Genomic DNA, 25,900 nt, shown 5'->3' on the forward strand with positions numbered 1-25,900 from the left:
GGGCAGAGTTGGGTAAAGTGAACTGGGAAAATAGATTGAAGTGTAGGATGGTTGATGAACAGTGTTGTACATTTAAGGAGATATTTCACAACTCTCAAGAAAAATATATTCTAGTGAGGAGGAAAGGGGTGTAAGAGAAAAGATAGCCATTCGTGGCATTCTCTACCACAGAAAGTTGTAGAGTCCAGTTTGTTGGATATATTCAAGAGGGAGTTAGATGTGACCCTTACGGCTAAAGGGATCAGGGGGTATGGAGAGAAGGCAGGCGTGGGGTACTGAACTTGCACCTATTTTCTATGTTTCTAATACTTTATATAGCTGTAACAAGACTTTCCTGCTTTTATACTTCATCCTCTTTGCAATAAAGGCCAAATACCATTGGCCTTCCTGATCACTTGCTGTACCTGCATACTATCCTTTTGTGTTTCATGCACAAGTACCCCCAGGTCCCGCTGTACTGCAACACTTTGCAATCTTTCTCCATTTAAATAATAACTTTCTCTTTGATTTTTCCTGCCAAAGTGCATGACCTCACACTTTCCAACATTGTACTCCATCCCCAAAATTTTTGCCCACTCACTTAGCCTGTCTATGTCCTTTTGCAGATTTTTTGTGTCCTCCTCACACATTGCTTTTCCTCCCATCTTTGTATCGTCAGCAAACTTGGCTATGTTACGCTCAGTCCCTTCTTCCAAATCGTTAATATAAATTGTAAATAGTTGGGGTCCCAGCACTGATCCCTGCAGCACCCCACTAGTTACTGGTTGCCAACCAGAGACTGAACCATTTATCCCGACTCTCTGTTCTCTGTTCGTTAGCCAATCCTCTATCCATGCTAATATATTACTCCCAAACCCGTGAACTTTTATCTTGTGCAGTAACATTTTATGTGGCACCTTGTCAAATGCCTTCAGAAAGTCCAAATACACCACATCCACTGGTTCTACTTTATCCACCCTGTTTGTTACATCCTCAAAGAATTTCAGCAAATTTGTCAAACATGACTTCCCCTTCATAAATCCATGCTGACTCTGCCTGACCGAATTTTGCTTTTCCAATTGTACTGCTACAGCTTCTTTAATAATGTACTCCAACATTTTCCCAACCACAGATGTTAGGCTAACTGGTCTATAGTTTCCTACTTTTTGTCTGCTTCCTTTTTTAAATAGGGGCTTTACATTTGCAGTTTTCCAATCTGCTGGGACCTCCCCAGAATCCAGGGAATTTTGGTAAATTACAACCAATGCATCCACAATCCCTGCTGCTACTTCTCTTAAGACCCTAGGATGCAAGCCATCAGGTCCAGGGGATGTATCTGCCTTTAGCCCCATTATCTTACTTAGTGATTGTGATTGAGTTAAGTTCCTCCCCCCTTATAGCCCCTTGACCATCCACTGTCGGAATACTGTTAGTGTCCTCCACCGTAAAGACTAATACAAAATAATTGTTCAGAGATTCTGCCATCTCCGTGTTCCCCATTACTAATTCCCCGGTCTCGTCCTCTAAGGGACCAACATTTACTTTAGCTACTCTTCCTTTTTATATACCCATAGAAACTCTTGCTATCTGTTTTTATATTTTGTGCTAGTTTACTTTCATAGTTTATCTTCCCTTTCTTAATCATTTTTTTAGTCCTTCTTTGCTGGCTTTTAAAAGCTTCCCAGTCTTCTGTCCTCCCACTAGTTTTGACCACTTTGTATGCCCTTGTTTTTAATTGGATACCGTCCTTTATTTCTTTAGTTAGCCACGGATGGCTATCTTTTCTCTTACACCCCTTTCCTCCTCACTAGAATATATTTTTCTTGAGAGTTGTGAAATATCTCCTTAAATGTACAACACTGTTCATCAACCATCCTACACTTCAATCTATTTTCCCAGTTCACTTTACCCAACTCTGCCCTCATGCCGTCATAGTCTCCTTTATTTAAGCTTAGTACGCTGGTTAGAGATCCAACTTTCTCACCCTCCATCTGAATTTGAAATTCAATCACTCATTCCAAGGAGATCCTTTACTCGGAGATTGTTTATTAATCCTGTCTCATTACACAGGACCAGATCTAAAATAGCCTGCCCCCTTACATACTCAAGGAACTCATCCCTTATGCACTCTATGAACTCCTCCTCAAGGCTACCCTGACCAATTTGATTTTTCAATAATATGGAGGTTAAAATCACCCATGATTATTGCTGTTCCCTTTTTTACAAGCTCCCACTATTTTCTGGTTTATGCTCTGACCAACAGAGTTGCTACTGTTAGGGAGCCTATAGACTATGCCCACCAGTGACTTTTTCCCCTTATTGTTCCTTATCTCCACCCAAACTGTTTCAACACCCTTATCAATTGAGCCAATGTCGTTTCTTGCTGTTGTAGTGATTCCATCCTTTATCAATAGAGCTACCCCACCTCCTTTTCCTTTCTGTCTGTCGTTCCGGATTCCCTGAATATTTAATTGCCACTCCTGGTCACCTTGCAACCACATCTGTATAATGGCTATCAGATCATAACCATTTGTCTCAATTTGTGCCGTCAACTCATTTATTTTGTTACACATGCTATGTGCATTTAGACAAAGTGCCTTTACATTTGTTTTTCTAACCCTTTTTTCCTGCTTGTTTCCTCTCTCCTTCAAACTCACTTTCTTTATTTTTGCTTTCGAATTCCAGCTTAACTCCCCTCCCTATTGAATTTATTTTCAGGTTCCCATCCCCCTGCCAAGCTAGTTTAATCCCTCCCCAACAGCACTAGCAAGCCCCCTTCCTGAGGATATTGGTCCTGTGGTTGCAGAAGTTGCAGCCAGGGTCCCTTGGGGACAGTCCCCAATAATGGGGAAAGAACAGGACATGGGGAGGTGGGGATGTTTGGAACTGGAAACAAGGAGGGAGGGAGGGTAAGATCAAGGCATGGTGTGGCGAGGTGGGGGGGGAGGGGGCGGGGTGGGTGGGAAGGCAGTCGGCAGATCGTGGGGAGGGAGGCAAAGATTGCGAGTAGGTTTGCTAGGTCAACTGTAATGAACCTAATTGAATTTTTTGAGGAAGTAACTAAAGTAGTAGACAGGGATGCATGTTATATCCTCTGTCATTGAACTACAGTACACGGATGACACTTGCGGCTGTGCACATTCAGAGGCCGAACTTCAAGCCATCGTCAACATCTACACCGAGGCGCACTAAACATCCGTAAGACAAAGGTCCTCCACCAACCTGATCCTGTCACACAGCACTGCCCCCCAGTCATCAAAACCCACAGCGGGCATTGGACAACGTGGACCATTTTCCATACCTTGGGAGCCTACTATCAGCAAAGGCAGACATTGATGGCGAAGTCCAACACCACCTCCAGTGTGGCAGCGCAGCCTTCGTTCACCTGAGGAAGAGAGTGTTTGAAGACCAGGACCTCAAATCTGGCACCAAGCTTATGGTCTACAGGGCAGTAGTGATACTCGCCATCCTATATGGCTCAGAGACATGGACCATATACAATAGACACCTCAAAGCGCTGAAGAGATACCACCAGCGCTGCCTCCACAAGATCCTGCAAATCCACTGGGAGGTTATACGCACCAACATCAGTGTTCGCGATCAGGCCAACATCCCCAGCATCAAAGCACTGACCACACTTGACCAGCTTCTTTAGGCGGGCCACATTGTCTGCATGCCTGACACAAGACTCCCAAAGCAAGCATTCTACTCGAAACTCCTACTCGGTAAGAGAGCCCCAGGTGGACAGAGGAAACGTTTCAAGGACACCCTCAAAGCCTCCTTGATAAAGTGCAACATCACCACTGGCTCCTGGGAATCCCTGGACCAAGACCACCCTAAGTGGAGGAAGAGCATCCAGGAAGGCGCTGAACACCTCGCGTCTCATTGCTGAGAGGATGCAGAAATCAAGCGCAGACAGCGGAAGGAGCGTGCGGCAAACCAGATTCTCCACTCACCCTTTCCTTCAACCACTGTCTGTCCCACCTGTGACAGGGACTGTAATTCCCACATTGGACTGTACAGTCACCTGAGAACTCACTTTTAGAGTGGAAACAAGTCTTCCTTAATTTCGAGGGACTGCCTATGATGATGATGACTTTATTTGGACTTCCAGAAGGCATGAGATATACGGCACAGAAACAGGCCATTTGGCCCAACCTGTCCATGCCACCGTTTATGCTCCACTCGAGCCTCCTCCCATCCTTCCTTATCTAACTCTATTCACATAACACTTCATTCCCTTCTCTCTCAGATGCTTGTCCAGCCTCCCCTTAAATGCATCTACACTATTCGCCTCAATCACTCCCTGAGGTAGCGAGTTCCACATTCTCACCACCCTTTAGGTAAAGAGGTTTCTTCTGAATTCCCGATTTGATTTTTTGACGACTCTATTGATGCCTTCTAATTTTGCTCTTCCCCATAAGTGGAAACACTCTCTCTGTGTCTACTCTATCAAAAATGTTAAAGGCCTCTATTAGGTCACCTCTCAGCCTTTTCTTTTCAAGAGGAAAGAGATAAAGAGAAAAGAGAATGTCAGCCTTTATATTTAGAGGGCTAGAATAAAAAAGGGAGGAAGTTTTGCTGCAGCTATACAAGCCCTGGTTAGACCACATGTAGAGGACTGAACAGTTCTGGGCACCACAGCTTAGAAAGGATATATTGGTCTTGGAAAGAGCACTGCGAAGATTCTCCAAAATGTTACCAAGACTGCAAGGGTTAAATTACGAGGAGGGATTACATAAACTAGGCTTATATTCCCTGGAATTTAGAAGGTTAAGGGGTTGATTTGATTTTAGGATTTTGATAGGAATTAGTAGGTTAGATAGAGAGAAACTTTTTCCGCTGGTGGGGGAGGTAATGACAAGGGGACATAACTTTAAGATCAGACCAAGCCATTCAGGAGAGGTTAGGAAACACTTCTTCACAAAATTCAGTGGAAGTATGGAACTCTCTCCCACAAAAAACAGTCAATGCTAGCTCAATTAATAAATTTAAATCTAAATTGATAGACTTTTGCTAACCAAGGGTATTAAGGGATATGGACTTATGGAGGGTGGATGGAGTTATGATACAGATCAGCCATCATCTCATTGAGTGCCGAATCAGGCTCGAGAAGCTGAATGGTCTACCGCTGTTCCTATATTCCTCTGTTGAGAGGTGTTGGAACACTCCTGCTCCTCCTGGTTCACAAGCCATGTTATAAAAAGCACTTACCTGCTCCCGTCTCCATTTTCTGAGCCCTGGAAAATATTAAATTTAAATCCGGCTCCTGACTGCATTGTGAGAGTCTGATTTAAATATTATAATGAACTGTCTCGCCTCTTGTGAGTGGGAAACAGACACAGCATGCAACCTGCCGGCATAAAAATGGTGGCAGGCGCTTACGCGGCAGGTTGGGGCCGAGTTACTATTTAAAATGTTTATCCTCCCCGACCCTCTCCTGCCCAGTGTGGGAAGGTTTAATAGCAACTCCTTTGTCTTTGTGCATTAATATAAAATGGGTGATCGTGAATTGGCAGCTTGTTTTACACATCTTCCTATTCACTTCAACTCAAAACAGGCTGGGTCTCTTTTCTCTTGAAAAAAGAAGGCTGAGGGGTGACCGAGTAGAGATCTTTGAAATTATGAAAGGTTTTGATAGAGCGTATATGAGAGAATGTTTCCACTTGTGGGGAAGAGCATAACTGGAGGCCATCAACATAAAGTAGTCACCAAGAAATCCAATCGGGAATTCGGAAGAAACTTCTTTACCCAAAGAGTGGTGAGAATGTGTAACTCGCAACCACACGGAGTGGTTGAAGTGAATAGTATAGAAGCATTTAAGTGGAGGCTAGACAAGCATCTGAGAGAGAAGGGAATAGAAGGTTACGCTAATAAATTTAGATGAGGAAAGACAGGAGCAGGCTCGAGTGGAGCATAAACATTGCCATGGACTGGTTGGGCCGAATGTGCCATATAGACACCTTAAGTTGCTGGAGATATATCACCAACGATGTCTCCGCAAGATCCTACATATCCCCTGGGAGGACAGGCGCACCAACATCAGCGTCCTCGTCCAGGTTAACATCCCCAGCACTGAAGCACTGACCACACTCGATCAGCTCTGCTGGGCAGGCCACATAGCTCACATGCCAGACACGAGACTCCCAAAGAAAATGCTCTATGCGGAGCTCCTTCATGGCAAATGAGCAGGGTGGGCAGCGGAAACATTAGAAGGACACCCTCAAAGCCTCCCTGATAAAGTGCGACATCCCCACTGACACTTGGGAGTCCCTAGCCAAAGACTGCCCTAAGTGGAGAAAGTGCAGCCGGGAGGGCGCTGAGCACTTCGAGTCTCAACGCTGAGAGCATGCAGAAATCAAACGCAGGCAGCGGAAAGAGTGTGCGGCAAGCCAATCCCACCCACCCTTTCCCTCAACGACTGTCTATCCCACCTGTGACAGAGTTTGTGGCTCTCATATTGGACTGTTCAGCCATCAAAGAACTCACCTCGAATCCGAGGGACTGCCTATGATGATGATGATGATATTCTTTGTAATGCTACGTAATCCTATGCAAAAATTGGAAAGAGATGTAAACCACTATCACCCGTTTTACACTATTGAACAAAGTCAAAATTTACTCCAGTGAGTTTATCCGGTGAGTAGATGTGCCTTATAAACTAAGACAGTTGCAGACTCCACGCTAAGTCTGTGCTCAATAATATTAGTTGCTATAAAGTGGATTAAGAGATCAGCATAGATTTAAAGCAGATTTATTCATAATTTAGGCAAAATAAGAAAAGAAAAATGTTTGAATATTGTACTATTTTTGGGTGCAAAAATGCTTGTATAGTTGCCAAAGATTTAGGAAGAATTGAAAAGATATATAATTATCACACTGCATAATATTACTCTTCTCTTTTTCTTATTTGAAAGGAAAATCTTATGTGCCAAGTTAAAAGTGATGTGCTTTGATTTTCCCAACTCATTTTGTGCTGATCTGTCATGATTATCATGATTTCTGGTTGTCGTAAAAGAGAATACCATATATGATTATTATTGGTTTTATTTTGTGATAGATCGTGAGACAAATGATACCCATCAATGATTATAAGGCAATAATAAGTTTATTTGATATCGCAAACTATGTGATCAAATTTCAAATGGTTTAGAACTGTCATTTGAACCAAAATTAGATTCTATCTTTGAAATATAGGGCGAGGAATTACTTTTGGCAATATTAGTCGATGAACTCTGAGTACATCTATAAAGCGTTATCACTTTTCTCATATACTGGTTTAATGCTATTTAAGATAAATGGTTTAACAGCTCCATTAAAAAGGCATTGACAGAATTGTCTTACACATCTCTTAAGAGTTTGTCTGCTATTATTGGGGATAATAGTTTCTAGCTTATAACTCTCTGGTATCTAACTATTTATGGGGTGCTGCATGTATTATTGTAGTTTCATTTGGATTGGTAAAGCTTTCACATGAGCTAACCCTTCTAAGTTGCCTCAATTTTTATTCTGGTGTTGGCTGTCAGTGTTAATCACTAACTGTCCACTCCCTTTGCTTCATATATGGTGGTGCTCACCCAGGGGCACAAACTTGGCAAGAAGTTAGCTTTGGTCGATTGCCAAGAGAATGATGTTAGACAAAGGATAGCGAAAAATGTGTACTGCTGAAACAGAGGCCTAGAGATTAGTGGTTTTCGTGCCCGTTAAGGCCCGTTTTGGTGAAAAGAATGGCAGCCGTCTCACTTCCGCCTGCTTCCGGCGGGTCCTGCGGTGGCTGCCATTTTCGGCAGGTCGGCAGTGCAGCTGTTGCCTGCGCTCGCAGCAAGTATTTCAATTAGGTGGGTGGGGGGCCTGACCCATCCACCTCCATGGCACGAACCTGGTATTGCAGTACTTCCAGGAACGGTGCAGTGGCTCTAGGCCTTTTGGCTAAGATCATTGGCGCAGAGTGATCCTTGATGTGTGCAAGGTGATCTCTGGCGTTTGTGATTTGACAAAGAATTGGAACGATTGGCTACGAATTTCAAAAAAAAAAAGTATTTCAATTAGTAGCAGCAGCGTGACGCCAATCGGCATGCATCGGTGAATTGACGCACGCTCATACATTTTGGAGCTCGCGTTCCTCTTGCTGGCCGCTCCAAAGCTCGCCCGTGCGTGCAGCCGCTGATGGTGCGGAGAGGCGGGAGAAAGCGGCGGTGAGCTATAACCCAGAGTAAAAAGCTGCTGGGCTGACTGTAACTATGGAGAGCTCAGTCTATGGCCGGAATCTTTCCCTTGGAGTCGGGTCAGATGCGTGCGGGCCGCATGGCAGGTCGCCACCCCGAAGATTTCAATCGCGCGTCTGCAATGTGCGTTTAACTCAATTACACCAATTGAAAGAGTCATGCGGGTTCTTCGGCTCAATGAAATGAAACGGATCTGATGACGTCATCGATGACTTGTTTTCAGAGTGGATATTTAAAGCAACCTTGCACACATCTCATTTGAAGGTTGTTGTAGGAGTGTTCAAGGTGCTTTGAAGAGCTACAAATTGCTGAATAAGATTGAGAATTCTGTGGTCCTTGAAGACAGCTACCTCTCTGGAAGTACTGGTCCAGGGAGTAAGAACACACAGTGAGGTCCCCTTCCCCGCGGATGATCAAAAATGACCAGCCAGAGATACTGGGCCCAAATTTCTCCAACCCCTTTTTTCTGGTGCACTCACCCAAGTGCGCCACTTTTGTCCGCCTTCAATCTTCCTCCCGATTCTGGCCGCTTCCCAGCCTCTCCTTGGTGCTTGCGTAGTGTGGCCCAGTGGATTGGGGGCAGAGCCAGGTCCCGACGCTGAAAACAGTGTGTGCTAGAGTGTGCGCACATGTGCAGTAGCTCCTGGCAACACGAATCTGTGTGACACTCTGCAGGCTGTGTGGGGCCGGCCCTGGCCGAATGGGCTCCCTCATCGGCGGCCCGCTGCGTTCCCTAAGGTAGGACTTCTATTTTTTATTTGTTGTTTATTGATTGATTGCTTATTACTTTGGTCTTGGTGCTTTAGGTGCAGGGTTCCTTCTATTTTTTATTAATTAATTGCTTATTACTTTTTGTGCTTTGTTTAGTGCTTGGTGCAAATGTATTGCTTTGTTTAGTGCTTGATGCTTTAAATTTATTTATGCTTCTTTAATGTTGTTGTGAAGGTGTTTAGTGCTTTGCAAGGTCCCTTCACCCCCCGCCCCACCCCATCTCTGGCTGCCTGCGCTGATTTCTTAATTCGCCGCAGGGTTTTTCAGAACATACACTTACGCTGGCCTAAGTTAGTTTGGAGTAAGTTTTAGATGTCTAAACTTGCTTAAATAGCCAAAACAGGCGTAAGTGGCTGGTAATGCCCCCTTTTGAAAAAAAAATACTGAACTAAAAAAAAACCTAACTAACTCACTTACACTGGAGCAACTTAAATGGGGGAGAATTGCAATTTTTAAGTTATTCCAAAAAAATCTAGTTGCTCCAAAAAAACAGAGCAACTCCTGGGGAAACCTGGGCACACTAAGAGGGCATGGCTGGCGATCGCAGAGGAGGTCAGCAGCAGGGATGCTGTCAGCAGGATGTGGATCCAGTGCAGGAAAGGATTCAATGATCTCAAGAAGTCAGGAAAGGTAAGTGGAATGCCTTCATCCTGATGTGCCTGCCACCCCAGCCCCATTACTTCCCAAGCCTACTCCTGCATATCACTCCTCACACCAACCTACCTAGCAGGTCCACCCATCCCTCACTGCCTCTGCACCTACTCACATCCCCATCTGACTAACCACCCCTGATAGTCACCCTCATCCTAATGCAATCATAGCAAATAACATCACAGAAGGCGGCCATTTGGCAATGTCACATAACTCCCTCATAGTCACCCTCTACAGATCTAGCCAATACATTCCTTACACTCTTCTATCACTCTCACTCAAAATTCTCTTCTTTCCCTTCTTGCAGGAGAAGCGAGCCCACAGCAACTGGGAGAGGCAGTGAACCAGGGGTGACCCTCCAATATTCACAAAATTGACTTCAGCAGAGGAGGAGGCCCTATTTCTATCTGAGTTACAGAGCTGCTGGCAGTGGGAGTTGCAGAGAGGAGGACAGCCCAGCAACCTGGTGACAGAATTAACTCTCATACAGCCACATGGCAGACAGCAGTCACTCATGTGGTGACTGATGTCATCATGTGCATAATGATAACTTTATCCATTCTTCTTAACACTTCTAATTCGGGAAATTAAAGAGATGAATTAGAAGTGTTATAAGAAGAACCCCCGCCCCCACTACTATCTGAAAAAGGACGATGACTCCTCAGAGGAAGTTCCAGTCTTTGAGGATGCACCGTCAGCAGCCCCATGCATACCCAGCACCAGTGCAGGTATGCACACCTTGGTGGGTTCTGTGAGAGATAGAGTAGTGTTGTCACTTGGTGTTTCATACTTCACAAGTGAACAAGAGCAAGGACAGCAGTGGAGTCTCCAAGCTCTGCTGAGCTGCATGTAGATGCTGAACCTCAGGGATCATCGAGAAAGAGGTGATCCTGGAGTGGAAGCAACAAATGCACAAGACTCTGGCAGCTTTTACAGCTAAGATGTGTGCAACTGTACAGAGAATAGAAGAGTCAATTTCCAACATGAGCATCACCATCTCGCAGGCAATGGTGACGATGAGCTGTTCCATGGACAGGACGGCCACCTTCATGGAGCAGCAAATGCCCCAGTCCAACAAGAACATGCTTGCTGTGATCAACAGATTGCAGACACTCAAGGAGGGATACTGACGTAGACTTGGGCCTCCATTGCCCCACTGATGTGCATCAAGGTGCTCTCCCGCTCCCTGCTAGCAGGAAAGTGCAGGTGGCCCATGAGAGAGATGATGGTGAGAGGGGTCAGGGAAGTGGGGGCTCTTCTCAAAGCACTCACAATTCTCCCCCATTGCCTCTCTTTCAGTCAGAACCCCACATACTGCCTCGGATCCTGATGGCCGAGTATCTGCCCCTGCAAGTTGTAGGAGAAGCAGTCTTTGGTGGGGCCCTCACCGGCTCCGCCAAAAGTATCTACGTAGTTTTCGCAGAGAAGTGAGCAGCCTGAGCTGAGGGAAGGTGGACTAGTGCAGCACCAGAGAGTCATGACACTTGCCAGAGAATCTGGCGCATACATGCATGATGATCTTTTGTTATCGTTGCAGATGAGCTGCACATTGAGAGAGTGGAAGCCCTTGCATTCACAAACATTCCTGGGTGATGATGGGGAGCCCTGATAGCCACATGTGTGCAGTCGATGATGACCTGCACCCGTGGAAAGCCAGCCAGAGTCGCAAAGCCAAGCACCCATTCAGTAACACTGGCTTTGTCAGCGGCAACATTTAAATAATTAGCTGACTTTAGAAAAAAGGCATCAATCACCTGGGTGATGTATCAGTGGGCGGCCAACTGTGAGATCCTGACAATGTCTGCTGCAGCTCCCTGGAAGGGGCCTGAGGCAAAGAAGTTGAGGGCAGTGGTGACTTTAACAACCATTTGTAAGGTACGTCCACCAGGACCACTGGGCAGCTGGTCTTGTTCCAGCAAGCTACAGATGTCTGTGATGACTTGGTGTGATAGCTTGAGCCTCCTGAAGCACAGCTGCTCAGTCATGTCCAGGAAGCTTATTCACTGCCTTTATACCCTGTGTTAGGCATATCGCCTTCTGCACAGTGCATCATCATAGGCGGTCCCTCGAAACGAGGATGACTTGCTTCCATGCCAAAAAAGGACAAGTTCACAGGTGTTTCAATGAAGGACCCAAACTACATCCTGAAGGGTGGAAGATGCCTGTGCATGAATTTTTTTAACGTGGGGTGGCCGTTGCACACCAGCCACCACTCGGGCTTGACAGAGCTAGGTCTTGATCCAGTGGCAAGGATTACCCATGACGACTAGAGACCAGCTCTGCTGCATGGACCTAGTGCACACACACATCGCAGTGTGGGCTGGCCCGTGCTGCCCCTGGGCCCCTGGACCCGAACTCGCACCTCCCCTGGGCCCCGATCACGTCCCTCCACAATCCCTCACCACTCCTTCATCCCGACCTTGCTGCTCCTGCTGTACCTGCCCATGCTCCAATCACCACCCTGGACCTTGATGACATCATCTTCACAGCCGTCGCTCTCCTGCACCAACTCATGCTGTACCTTGAAGTAGCATGCCTCCACGCTGCATGGTGCATCCCTGTGCTGACCCCCTCCTGTGGAGCATCAGATCGTTGATGAGAAGGCTGCTGTTGTGGTTGCTGCTGCTGGTGTTTTGACTGCTGTTGTTGATAATGGGACTCATCTTGGTCCGATTCTGAGGTCGAAGGTGAGACAGCATAAGCAGCACCCGTGCTGATCTAATAGATTGCAGGTAAAGTGGAGATCAGAGGCACAATCCCTCAATGTTGTGATAATGACTAGCAATGTGGTGAGAGTGGATTCCAAGGTTGCAGAAATGACCTGCAAACAGCTGACAGCTAAATCTCTGCACAAAATGGACTCAACAAGAGCCTTTCCATCAGGCAAGGAAGCAGGTGTAAGGTGCAAATATTTGTGTTTTTTCCAGCTGTCACTTAACGGTCTCGCACAATGGCAACTGAGCATCCGCCTCCTACAGAGGTCAGGTGAGCTTCCGGAGGTGCGTGAATCCCAACAGGTTAAAGCCCAAATCTGAGGTTAAAAAGGTAGTTATGGGTCTGTAAATGTGCAGTTAAGTACCTCAATGAGGTCACCTGCCTCTCCCGAGCGTGTGTGTAGTGCACCTCAAAATAACCCGAGTCAAAGGCGGACGTCGGTGGGAAAGGTGGACATCGATGGGATGATGGCGGGTTCCAAACATGCTGCCATTTTCACACTTTTAAACACTGATCAGTCCCCAAACCCACACGCTCGGCACTGGGAAAATTCTGGCCTATATAATTGGAGTGAATACTGCTTCCAATGAGATGCATCAAATCTCCCCCGCTCAGTCAAACAGTATAGAAGGTAAATTCTTTTAAAATAAACTATACTGTACTACAGTTGTAATAATCTTAGGAAAAAATGAAAGCTGCATTTCCATAAATTTTATATATTGGGTTTTTTTAGTTTAGGAACTGACAAAATAATGTGAAAAGTTTGGAAGTCTGTTATTAAAAGGCTTAACATCATGGGCTGGAAATTGATGGCCTTACTGCCCATTGCCGCCAATTGCCGGCCACTGCCGACATTCCTCTTGAAGTTGCGCCAGTGTCAATTTCGATTTGGTGTGGAGGAGGCGGGAGGGGAGAACCGCCGTGAACCGCCCGCTGATGTCAGCGGACAGCCGAGTGGTGCAACTGACCTCCTGCCCGCCGAGATTGGTGCGCATGGGAGTCGGCACCAGAACCGGGAGGGACCGCTGGCTGGAGGCTGTTCTATCCCCAACGGTGAGTATGAAGAGCTGAAAAAAAAGGATAGTAATCATTTTTAAAATTTTTTCTTTACAGCAACTCATCTGGATGGGGTCCCCTGAAGGTGTTCTGATGGTTTTTTCTTTGATGCTTTTCCTTTTCAGGTCTTCGACCCTCCGTGGGCCAGACTCACTGAAACATAGAAAATAGGTGCAGGAGTAGGCCATTCGGCCCTTCGAGCCTGCACCACCATTCAAGAAGATCATGGCTGAGCATTCCTTCAGTACCCCTTTCCTGCTTTCTCTCCATACCCCTTGTTCCCTTTAGCCGTAAGGGCCATATCTAACTCCCTCTTGAATATATCCAATGAACTGGCATCAACAACTCTCTGCGACAGGGAATTCCACAGGTTAACAACTCTGAGTGAAGAAGTTTCTCCTCATCTCAGTCCTAAATGGCCTGCCCCTTATCCTAAGACTGTGTTTCCTGGTTCTCAACTTCCCCAACATCGGGAACATTCTTCCCGCATCTAACCTATCCAGACCCGTCAGAATTTTATATGTTTCTGAGATACCCTCTCATCCTTCTAAACTCCAGTGTATAAAGGCCCAGTTGGTCCAGTCTCTCCTCATATGTCAGTCCAGCCATCCCTGGAATCAGTCTGGTGAACCTTCGCTGCACTCCCTCAATAGCAAGAACATCCTTCCTCAGATTAGGGACTCCATCCTCTGTGGCACTTGGGCAGCAAGTGCCTTTGCTGCCAAGAGTGGGAGCTCCAATTTCACCAATTTCGGCCCCCTTATTCTTCAAAAGTCTGCTATTGTTAAAAATGTAAATGAACTCTCTTCTGCACCTGACCAAAACGTTCATGTTCACCTCTTTTTTTTTTAACATGTGTCCATTGATGTCACATGCAAGGACCTCTGTGCCACAGCTTTTAGATGATTCTGAGCTTATGAAGGTCGTGAGTTCAAGTCCCACTCCAGAAACTTAAGCACAAAAAAAAATCTAGGCTGACACTCCAGTGCAGTGCTAAGGAACTGCTGCATTGTCAGAGGTGCCGTCTTTTGAATGAGACGTTAAACCGAAGCCCTTTCTGCCTTCTCATGTGGACGAAAAATATCCTAAGACACTATTTTGAAGAAGAGCAGGGGAGTTATCCCCGGTGTCCTGGTCAATATTTATTCCTCCGTCAACATCACTAAAACAGATTTTCTTGTCATTATCACTTTGCTTTTTGTGGGAGCTTGCTGTGTTCAAATTGGCTGCTTCCTTTCCTACATCACAACAGTTACTCCACTTCAAAAAGTAGTTAATTAGCTGTAAAGCACTTTGGGACATCCAGTGGTCATGAAAGGCGCTATATAAATGCAAGTCTTTCTTTTCTTTCTTTTCTTTGCAGGTTCCAGTCACAGTCCCTCCAGATCTGAGCCTGAGCATTAAGATCCACTCACTACGGAGTGAATGATCGATATGATATGCAGCCTAGTGCGCTGTCACTGCTAGCTGCAAGACTCTGCACCCTCATTTCTCTCCCCGCTCTCCCCCAGCGCCATGGTGGAGCACAAACCTCCACCCTGCAACCATTGGGTGAAAGATCTGTGGAGCTACAGCAGCTGGCGAAGGCGGGAGTACCAGACAGTCTGGTATCCATTTGTGGGCCCCACACAAGACCCAGATAAATGTCCGCGATAGTAAGAAGGGAGTTGTGGACAAACAAATGTCTCATGATGTGCCACAGCGGACAATGCGCCAACCCTACAAGGGCCACCAGTGGACGCGATAACAAAACCTAGGAGACATCACCAAATGATCCGACATAGCAGGTTTCCCAAGAACGCCGCACCGATCCTTCAGACGCAACATTTGGCCTCCTGCTGAGGTTAACCCCAGAAAGAATGCATTGCACAAGAGATTCTCCGCTCCGCTGATGTAAATTAGCAGGTTACAGCAAAACACCGGTGCTGCCTGCACTCTTTTTGCGGACAGCTGTCAGCCTTGCCCTGTGGTACCAGCCATTTTCCTGTCTAATCGAACTTCTAAGCCACAATCTCAAGATTCAGATAACCTCCTAAAGGCACAAGAGAAAAGCTGTAAAGACTCTGGCACTAGCTTAAACTGCCTCTTAAAAACTGGAGCTGTTATTTTATAGAATACAGGGGACAAAATTGCTCTGCACCCCGATTGGGGGCGGCATCCCTTCAAAGGAAGTGGATTGCAATCTCGCGCGCTCCACTTCCTTTGGAAGCGCTAACAGGGCGTGTTGTGCAGCGCCACACAGATGCTCCGCATAGTGCTGACGCGTTTTAAAACGCCCCTCCCTTTTTCTTAAAGGGGAGGGCTGCTACACACTTTACAAGGCCCCGGATAGCCTCCGCTGGACCACCAGGGCAGCGTGGTACTGGCTCTGCAGCCAGCATACAAAACAGAGTGCTGGGCGGCACGATCGTGGCTCGGACCACGGAAAAAAGCAGGTAGGCTAGCCGACCCGAGAGTCACTAAGATGGTGGCATCGGGCGCTCACGACCATCCCTTTAACTTCTGCCCCGCGAGTGGATGTCGGCCAGGTTCGGGACCCCTGAAGCTGGAGTTGACAACTGCTCGTGCCAAGCTCGCAGGCCACGGAGCAATTTCCCCCGCGGGGCAGAAAGCGGTCGCCACGCGGTGCTGAGGGGTCACCGTGCATGTCGATAATGACATCGTTGGTTGCACAGCAGCCCAGGGCGCTACCTGTGGGGCATGATGCTGCAGTGACAGTGCCTCTGCAAACCACCAAGAGCCAGTAATGCCCATCCACCCCCCACCCACCCACAGTGGAAAGTGTCTCGCACTCAGATAGCGCCCCCCGGAGGCACTAACGGGCCTCTCAAAAAGCGACAATTTCGTCCCCACAGTGTATTAAATGCATTATTTTTTTAACCATTAGTCTTTTACTGGGCCCTCTCATATCCCAAGATTGAAAAAAACACAGCAAGTTTTCTGTGTCAGTCTGTATGGGATTTAAAAAAATATATGTTTATTGCCATAAATCCACATTGTAGCATTCCTAGAAGGAGATAGGGCTCAGCTAGATTCTGATGGTAACATCACTGGCTGTTATCGCCTGGCAAGCCTAGATGCCCATTTATATCAGTGTGATTTTAAGTAGCGTGGATCCAGCATAAAGAGCAAATAAGATGCGGGAGGTGTTTGTACAGCAAACTCACATCATTTGAATGTTATATTGATGCTCCTGCCTGTTTCAAGTGGGATCTTTCTCTTATCACCGCCCCCCCCGCCCCACTGGAAATGTGTGTCATGTGCAAAAAGAGTGTAAACCCCACGCTACACATCTCCGTACCTTTTCCATGTTTTAAAACTTCAGGAACTCATAAGAACATAAGAAATAGGAGCAGGCGTAGGCCATTTGGCCCCTCGAGCCTGCTCCGCCATTCAATAAGATCATAGTTGATTTGCTCTCAGCCTCCACTTCCCTGCCCGCTCCCCATAACCCTTGACTCGCTTATTGTTCAAAAATCGGTCCATCTCCACCATAAATTTATTCAATGTCCCAGCCTCCACAGTTCTCTGAGCTAGTGAATTCCAATTCACGACCCTCAGAGGAAATTTCTCCTCATCTCCGTTTTAAATGGGTGGCCCCTTATTCTGAAACTATGCCCCCTAGTTCTAGATTTCCACGAGGGGAAACATCCTCTCTGCATCCACCTTGTCGAGCCCTCTCAGAATCTTACTTGTTTCATTAAGATCACCTCTCATTCTTCTAAACTCCAATAAGTATAGGCCCAACCTACGGAACCTTTCTTCATAAGACATCTCCTTAGTTTCAGGAATCAACCTAGTGAACCTTCTCTGAACTGCCTCCAATGCAACTCTCACACAATCCTCCCCGTTGCCCCAAGAGCAAATTCTCACCTGGTGTCACTGCATGGCACAGCACATTGGCAGCTCTAGCATGCTGTATGCCTGGGCTAGCAATGGATTATTTACATCTTATTCTCATTACTCACACCATTCTAGTAATCCAAACCATATCAGCACACATCATATTCGATGCTCTTCTCCTTTGGTCACAGACCGTAACAAATTAGTTTTTTTCAGTGCATTATTCAACGGTTGGTCGAGGAATACCTTTACTGCTAAAGAAGTGCTGCCAGAATCTGTTGTGCATCTCAGTCTCCCCTCATCAATTGAATCACAAATTAGCGGTAGCAAATTTATAACTATTAATTGAAATTCATTTCCATACTTGATGCTCAAATGCAAATGCATTAAAATCAATTATTTTATTTAAAGCATATTCATTTTGCAGCAAAATGGACAATGGCTCTTTAGACAAAGCATTGATTGAAATTTTCCAGGTAGCTTGAAATCAAACTAAAACAAAATCCTTTAACTCCACTTACTTCCTTCAAATTAAATTATGGCAGCCCGCATGGGTCCTAGCTATGCCTGACATTTCATGGGAGATGTGGAACATTCTTTGTTCCAGTCCTACTCGGATCCCCTCCCTCACCTCTTTTTCCGATACATTGATGACTGTATCAGTGCCGTTTCCTGCTCTCGCCCTGAATTTGAAAATTTGACTCACTTTGCATCCAATTTCCACCCTTCCCTCACCTTCACATGGTCCATCTCCGACTCTTCCCTTCTCTTCCTCGACTTCTCCGTCGCCATCTCTGGGGATAGGCTTTCGACTTGTTATCCACTATAAGCCCGCTCTCACATCTACCTGGACTACACTTCCTCCCACCCTGTATCCTGTAAGGACTCCAGATTTTGGATATAAAAGGTGGCCGTATGGCCATCGCTCTCTCTCTTTTGCTCTCGCTTGCTTCACCTCTACAAGGACCAAGCACTCCGTCTGGGATGGAGAGAAGAAACCACCAATGAGCAACCAGAACCTCGCTATTCAACTGTGAAGCTAATCTTGAGACTGACTTAGATACTATAGACAGTATGGAATCAGAAGAGACACGTTTTCACCAGGAGAAGCAGCGAGTAAGCCAACGAATCGGTGAGCATCATCCCTGCCCATGCATCTTTAAGATCACAGCCACTGTGTGAGGAGGTGTTGTGTGTTCTCCCAACCAAGCCTTAGATGGGTTTTAGTGAGGAGGTTTTGCTGCGAGGACCATATGGATACACCCAGTCAGTCAGTTCAGATTCAGGGGTACACTGTGGATCCGAGCAGAGGGTTTAGACGTTGGATACTATGCGATAGGGGCGGTTTAGGCACTGCATCGTCACTATTTACTTATGGTTTTGCTGCATTGAGGTAGCTTTAATAAAGCATTGACGGTTGAGACTGAGGTATTTGTCCATGGCTCATTCATCTGTTCAGTACAGTAATCACTCCCAGGTCTAGAACTAGTGTAATGTGGTGGTGTGTTGAAAACACCTAAGGGAAACCATCGACATGTCTTCTGTTTTCCTCAACAGAGAATTCCACTCCGCCATGGTTAACATGATCCTTGACTGTGTCCATTCTATTTCCCGCACCTCTGCTCTCTCCACTTCCACTCCCTCTCAGAACCATGACAGGGTTTCCCTTGTCCTCGCCTTTCACCCCACCAGCCTCCACGTTCAATAGATCAACCTCCACCATTTCAATCCATGCCAGCGTGATCCCACCATGAATCACATCTTCCCCTCTCAGCATTCCGAAGGGACCGCTCCCTCCACGACACCCTGGTCCATTCCGCAGTCACTCCCAGCACCCTCATCTCCATTCCTACAGCACCTTTCCTTGCAAGTGCAAGAGATGCAATACCTGCCCTTTTAACTCCTCCCTTCTTAGGGCCCCAAATACTCCTTCCAGGTGAAACAGTGATTTACTTGTACTTCTTTCAATTTAGTATACTTTATTCGCTGCTCACGATGTGGTCTCTTTTACATTGGGGTGACCAAGCATAGATTGGGTGACCACTTTGCAGAGCACCTCCGTTCAGTCTGCAAGTGTCACCCTGAGCTTCCGGTCGCCTGTCACTTTAATTCTCCACTCCATTCCCACTCTGACCCCTCCGTCCTCGGTCTCCTACACTGTTCCAATGAAGCTCAACACAAGCTTGAAGAACAGTATCTCATCTTTCGTCAGCAGTTATCATGGGCGACTTTAATCGACATATAGATTGGGCTAATCAAACTGGTAGCAGTACGGTGGAGGAGGATTTCCTGGAGTGTATCAGGGATGGTTTTCTCGACCAATATGTCGAGGAACCAACAAGAGAGCTGACCATCCTAGACTGGGTGATGGGTAACGAGAAAGGACTAATTAGCAATCTTGTTGTGTGAGGCCCCTTGGGGAAGAGTGACCATAATATGGTAGAATTCTTCATCATTAAGATGGAGTGTGACACAGTTAATTCAGAGACTAAGGTCCTGAACTTAAGGAAAGGTAACTTCGATGTGAATTGGCTAGAATAGACTGGTGAATTATACTTAAAGATCACATGGATGAACTTCAACAATTGTACATCCCTGTCTGGAGTAAAAATAAAATGGGGAAGGTGGCTCAACCGTGGCCAACAAGGGAAATTAAGGATAGTGTTAAATCCAGGGAAGAGGCATATAAATTGGCCAAAAAAAGCAGCAAACCTGAGGACTGGGAGGAATTTAGAATTCAGCTGAGGAGGACAAAGGGTTTACTTAGGAGGAGGAAAATAAAGTATGAGAGGATGCTTGCTGAGAACATAAAAGCTGACTGCAAAAGCTTCTATAGATACGTGAAGAGAAAAAGATTAATGAAGACAAACGTAGGTCCCTTGCAGTCAGAATCAGGTGAATTTATAATGGGGAACAAAGAAATGGCAGATTAATTGAACAAATACTTTGGTTCTGTCTTCAACACAAATAAGCTTCCGGAAATACGAGGGGACCGAGGGTCCAGCGAGAAGGAGGAACTGAAGGAAATACTTATTAGTCAGGAAATTGTGTTAGGGAAATTGATGGGATTGAAGGCCAATAAATTCCCAGGGCCTAATAGCCTGCATTCCAGAGTACTTAAGGAAGTGGCCTGAGAAATAGTGGATGCATTTGTGATCGTTTTCCAACAGTCTATCGACTCTGGTTCAGTTCCTATGGACTGGAGGGTAGCTAACATAACTGCACTTTTTAAAAAAGGAGGGAGAGAGAAAACAGGGAATTATAGACCGGTTAGCCTGACATCAGTAGTGGGGAAAATGTTGGAATCAATTTTTAAAGATGAAATAGCAGCGTATTTGGAAAGCAGTGACAGGGTCAGTCCAAGTCAGCATGGATTTATGAAAGGGAAATCATGCTTGACAAATCTTCTCGAATTTTTTGAGGCTGTAACTAGTAGAGTGGACAAGGGAGAACCAGTGGATGTGGTGTATTTGGACTTTCAAAAGACTTTTGACAAGGCCCCACACAAGAGATTGGTGTGCAAAATTAAAGCACATGATATTGGGGGTAATATATTGATGTGGATAGACAACTGGTTGGCAGACAGGAAGCAGAGAGTTGGGATAAACTGGTCGTTTTCAGAATGGCAGGCAGTGACTAGTGGGGTGCCGCAGGGCTCAGTGCTGGGACTCCAGCTATTTACAATATACATCAATGATTTAGATGAAGGAATTGAGAGAAAAATCTCCAAGTTTGCAGATGACACTGAGCTGGGTGGTGGTGTGAGCTGTGAGGAGGATGCTAAGAGGCTGCAGGGTGATTGAACAGGTTAGGTGAGTGGGTAAATACAAGGCAGATGCAGTATAATATGGATAAATGTGAGGTTATCCACTTTGCTGGCAAAAATATGAAGACAGAATATTATCTGAATGGCGGCAGATTAGGAAAAGGGGAGGTGCAATGAGAACTGGGTGTCATGGTACATCAGTCATTGAAGGTTGGCATGCAGGTGCAGCAGGTGGTGAAGAAGGCAAATGGCATGTTGGCCTTCATAGCTAGGTGATTTGAGAAAAGGAGCAGGGAGATCTTACTGCAGTTGTACAGGGCCTTGATGAGGTCTCACCTGGAATATTGTGTTCAGTTTTGGTCTCCTAATCTGAGGAAGGACGTTCTTGCTATTGAGCGAGTGCAGCAAAGGTTCACCAGACCGATTCCCAGGATGGCAGGACTGACATAGGAGAGACTGGATCGACAGGGTCTGTATTCACTGGAGTTTAGAAGAATGAGAGGAGATCTCATAGAAACATATAAAATTCTGTCGGGACTGGACAGGTTGGATGCAGGAAGAATGTTCCCGATGTTAGGGGAATCCAGAACCGGGGGTCACAGTCTAAGGATAAGGGGTAAGCCATTTAGGAGCGAGATGAGGAGAAACTTCTTCACTCAGAGTTGTTAACCTGTGGAATTCTCTACCGCAGAGAGTTGTTGATGCCAGTTCATTGGACATATTCTAGAAGGAGTTGGATATGGCCCTTATGGCTAAAGGGATCAAGGGGTATGGAGAGAAAGCAGGAAAGGGGTACTGAGGTGAATGATCAGCCATGATCTTATTGAATGGTGGTGTAGGCTCGAAGGGCCGAATGGCCTACTCCTGCATCTATTTTCTATGTTTAGGCACTTTACAGCCTTCTGGACTCAACATCGAGTTCAACAATTTCAGTGCATAACCACTGCCAAACTTTGGCTCCCTTCACCCTCTCCTTGTCTTTAATGGTAGCTGGTCATTATCCCGCCATTCACACCCTGCGCCCAAAATTCACCGTCCCCAAAAGGACAGCTACCGCAGGGTTTGGAGGGCCAATCAAAAAATTCGATCGGCCTCCGCAATCCAATGATGTTCCCTCCTCGAGCCATATTCAGCTCGGGGAGGATTTGAGCGTTGCTCATTTCTGCCGGAAATGGTGCGGTGAAGCCGCTGTAAAGGTGAGTTTTCACCGGAGAGAGAAGCAGTGTGCGAGCCGCTGGAAAGTGACTACCAGAGCTAAATTCACCGAGGAAAAGGTAGGACTTTTCCCGGCAGTGCCCCCGTGAGGTTTTCGATGCAGTGCTCGAAAGCAACACCGCTGGGTCCCTTTGGTAGGTAAATAGTTTTATTACTTATTAGTGTCTTTAATGTCAATTTCCATGGTCCACAATATTTACCTTTTCATAGTTTTATTAATTATTAGTGTTTTTATGTCATATCCCATCATCTGCAGTATTTAGCTTTTCATATAGTTTTATTAATTATTTTGGCTCCTCAGAGGATAGTGCATAATTTTGTATAACTTTCAGATCTGATTCTTTAGTGGAGGCCTGTGGGCTGCAGAGACCTGCTTAGCAGGGTTCACCCTGAGGAAACGAGGAGTATTGGGAGGGTAACACCTGGTACACTTGCTCAGAAGCAGTGCAGCATGCAGGAGAAGGCGGCACCATCAACACCGTGTAGACAGGCAGTGGGCAAGGAAGGCAGTAGCCATGATTCGTTCATTCTGCGCCAGACCAGTGAGCCCACCGTCTTGACCGGCCCGAATCAGGGTTGCGGTTGGCTGCTTGGAGACAAGGGATATCCCCTGTCTACTTGGCTGCTCACTCCACTGCGGAACCCCTGGACAGTGCCAGAGCATATATGCAATGATGCTCATTGTGCCACCAGGTGCATCATTGAGCAGTGCATAGGCATCCTTAAGCAGAGGTTCCGGTGCCTGGACTGCTCTGGTGGCACCTTGCAGTACACTCCTCAATGGTCCTCCATAATCGTCATGGTCTACTGCAAGCTACACAACCTGGCCAACATGAGTGGACTGCCACTGGAAGTCGAGCCAGCAGTACCACCTGATGAGGAGGAGGAGGAGGAGGATCTCCGTCACCCCAGAGCTAGGAGGCATCGACCCATCGCCACCCTGGAAGGGCCGGGTGCAGACTGGCCAGCACCCTCCTGGGAGGGTGCGTCCTCACATATATGGATGTGCCTGACACCTCCCCTGCAATCTCCTCCAGGCATTATGTACTGGTGGTCTGCCAGGTCTCCCCATGTCAGAAACAGTATTCTTCTGTCTTCCACACTGTTCATCAGTGTCTCCAGCTCCATATCAGTGAACCTGTTGGCTCTCCTTGCACCTCTTACACCAGCCATCCTTCCAACCTCATTCCCTCCTCAGGGCCTTGTTTTAAATCCTGGTCTTTAAAAAGGCCAGGGAGCAGCTGGCTCATTAGAAACCCTTACCTGCATGCTGAATTTCTCAGGGGTGATAACGCTCAAATTAAAACAGCCACACTGCTGAAAACTCCACTTTGGAAGGGTTCATTACCGCTGGAACCCATTTGTTCACTTTTGGAGCTGAATATGAGGTGGCCCAGCCACGAAAAAATGTTGGTGTCAATGTCCATCAAAAGGTAGGGGGAGCACCAGCTTTCCAGCTGTACTGAATTTCGGGCCTCCTATCTTGACTAATATTTTCTAACTCCTGGCATTACCATTTCAATTTGGCCCATCATCCCTTTTGTCTCTCTAATCCCTCATGCCTTCCACCTGATCACAGACCTTCCCTTTTGTTCTTTCTTCCCCTCCCCCTTTCAGTGCTTAAGAATCTGTTCTTTCCGAACACACTCCAGTTCTGATGAAGGGTTGTCGACCCGAAATGTTAACTCTGCTTTCTCTCCACAGACCTGCCGAGATTTCCAGCATTTTCTGTTTTTATTCCAGATTCTAGCATCCACAGTATTTTGCTTTTGTAAAAGAAAATCTATTGCTTTAATCTCTAATAAAGCAAATGCCAATTTTTATTTGATATTATTATTAATACTGAACTGTGTGCAGTGATACTTCTTCCCATCTCCACATCAGAATTGGTTCTCAGTTGTATTTTGCTAAAATTAAAATGTAAATTATTTTCATTACAATTAAGTTCCACATACCATGGACAAGGTAAGGTCGGCAAATGAGAATATCAGAGGGATAGCAATCCTTTTAAGACTTTTTCCAGATACTTGCTTAATTTACATTGTGTGTAAGAGCACCCGATATTTACATTTGGTCCACAGGAGTCTATTAACATTGAGTCTATTGCTAGTCATAAATACGTAAAATGTTAATTACTTACCAATGGTAGTAAAAGGACATATAAATATAGGGGGGCAATACAGAAGAAAACAGAATCATGTAGAAAGTATAAAAAGGGAGCAAACAGACAGATTATGAAGATTAAAAGAATTTATGTAAAAAGATTGTCAGTCACCAAAAGAAAATAGCAAGGTTTTTTGTAAGCACATAATAGGAGGAGTGGGAGACTGATTTATAAATGATGGGGACCCTCTTGTACTTCAGATCGAGGGGATGTTGGAGATACTTAACATTTCACCTCAGTTGTTGGAGGAAGGTGAAAATGGAACATATAGTATAAGTGTAAAGAAGTAATGATAATGTTATCAAAAATATTGGTTCGTCCACAGTTGTAGAGAACAATGTGTAGTGTTGGGTACCCCATTATAGAAATGACATTAAAGCCATTGAGTGCATTGATTGTAAATTTACTCGGATAATGTCTGGGTTGGGAAATTATATTTATGAGGAGAGACTTGAGATCTTGGTACTGGAGCAGAGAATGCGAATAGGGGAATTAATAGAGGATTAAATGGGTTTTTGATAGAGAGAATAGGGAAACATTATATTCTGCGGTGGGAGAGTCAGTGACAAGGTAACATTCATTTTAAATAGTCACAAAGAGAGTGAGGAGAGAGGTTAGGAGAAATCTCTAAACTGAAGAAAGATAGATCAGAGTAAATGTGAGAAGCTAGGAACAGTGGAGGAGCAGGGAGATTTAGGAATCCAAGTACAGAAATCACTAAGTTAGTGGACAAGTACAAATAAAAATTAACACAAAATTAACATGCAAGTACAGCAAGCAATTAGAAAAGCAAATGTTATGTTAGCCTTTATTTTAAGGGGGTTGGAGCATTACAGTAAGAAAGTGTTGCTGCAATTATATCGAGCTTTGGTGAAGCCACACTTGGAGTACTGTGTACAGTTTGGTCTCCTTACATAAGGAAGGATAAATTTGCCTTAAAGGAGGGCCAATGAAGGTTCACCAGACTGATTCCAGGGATAAGAGGATTGTCCCATGAGGAGAGATTGAGTAGAATGGATCTATATTCTCTGTAGTTTTGAAGAATGAGAGGTAATCTAATTGAAACAGGATAGTTGCTGAGAGGCTATTTCCCCGGCTGGAAAATCTAAAACTTGGAAACATAAGGGCTCGGCCATTTAGGACTGAGATGAAGAGAAAATTCTTCACTCAGAGGGTGGTGAATCTTTAGAATTCTCTATCCCAGAGGGCTGTGATGTTTATTGGTTAAGTATATTCAAGACTGATATCGATAGATATTTGGGGATGAAGGGAATCAAGGGATTATGGGGATCAGGCGGGAAAGTGTTGAGGTAGCAGATATGTCATGATCTTATTGAATAGCGGAGCATGTTCAAGGGGCCAAATGGCTTACTCCTTATGTTTTTATGTTCTTAAAAGTCGAATGGAATGTTAGCCTTTATCTCAAGCGAGCTGGAATACAAAAGGGTTGGAAGTTATGTTACAGTTATGCAAAGCTCTGGTCAGACCCATTTATAGTACTGCATTCAGTTCTGG

The sequence above is a fragment of the Pristiophorus japonicus genome, chromosome 1, assembly GCF_044704955.1.
Source record: "Pristiophorus japonicus isolate sPriJap1 chromosome 1, sPriJap1.hap1, whole genome shotgun sequence".
NCBI lineage: Eukaryota > Metazoa > Chordata > Chondrichthyes > Pristiophoridae > Pristiophorus > Pristiophorus japonicus.